This window comes from Zeugodacus cucurbitae, chromosome 6, assembly GCF_028554725.1.
Source record: "Zeugodacus cucurbitae isolate PBARC_wt_2022May chromosome 6, idZeuCucr1.2, whole genome shotgun sequence".
In the NCBI taxonomy this organism is placed as follows: Eukaryota; Metazoa; Arthropoda; class Insecta; order Diptera; family Tephritidae; genus Zeugodacus; species Zeugodacus cucurbitae.
Window position 1 is genome coordinate 54,023,826 of NC_071671.1, and position 1,016 is coordinate 54,024,841.

General features: G+C 37.6%; 1 non-coding gene across 1 annotated transcript; it reads left to right on the forward strand.

The window, feature by feature from the left end:
• The first annotated feature begins 735 nt into the window (after positions 1–735).
• On the forward strand, positions 736–808 carry Trnaf-gaa (transfer RNA phenylalanine (anticodon GAA)). Its single transcript has one exon. It is a non-coding gene; the product is annotated as a tRNA-Phe (tRNA).
• The last annotated feature ends 208 nt before the right edge of the window (positions 809–1,016 follow it).

Here is a 1,016-nt window from a genome sequence, read left to right on the forward strand (position 1 = left end):
CTGAGTTCTTGTTGTTGTATTTGTTTTTAGACTCGCGACGTTTGTAGTTTTTTCTTTGGTTTTTAATTCATACCACAAGTTCTTACGTACTTTCGTACCTTTTAACTTGGCGCTCGGTAATAATTTCATAATTATTGGTTTGTAGTCGCGCCAAACTGAATCTGATTCAGCCAACAACAACACGAATAGTAGCAAAAACTCGCAACCAAATCGGTTTTATTAATAATAAAAAAAACATAAAGAAAGCAACAACAACTTGGCAAGTTGTACTTTAGTTTTATTGTTGCAACGCTTTTACTTTTTTCGGTCCAGTTTAACTGTCGCTGTCGCGTCTTTTTCTGCGTTTGTAGCCGCTGAAATGCGAATTTGTGCCGGTTTCAATGTCGCTTTTGGGCGTGGCATTCCAGCGAAATGCTGCTCATACTTCATAGTCCATGCGCCCCGTTTCTTTTTGCTGCATTTATTGCGCCCCAAGTTGTTGTTGGCAGTCCATCGCCGACGACTTTTTAATGTCCCACTTTTGATAAAGAACTGTGTGCGGCGTGCAGGGGGTCAATTAAATCGTCTTCTTGCTTATAACAAAATCAAGGTTGCATTGATAAGAGTCAGTTGCTTCGAGGCTTTTGCTCTGAGCTTAATAAAAAGTTGATATAACGGTGAAATAGATAGATAATCGCCTTTTTAAGGTTATCAAATCTTTGTTCTAGAGTTGTGCATGATTTACCGTTATCATGTGCCGAAATAGCTCAGTTGGGAGAGCGTTAGACTGAAGATCTAAAGGTCCCCGGTTCAATCCCGGGTTTCGGCAAATATAACTTTTTTGATATAATAATATTAGGCAGGAACTTAAATGAAATTGTGTAAAATTTGTTATGGTAGTAATTCGAAAAAATAATTTTTATACTCTTATTAGATTGTTAGGTAAACGCTGGAAGCTTCAGTACTAAGATTATCAGCGAAACAGCAACAAGTTGTTATCGACTTTTATTTTAATGTTCAGGCAGTTCGATTGGTGA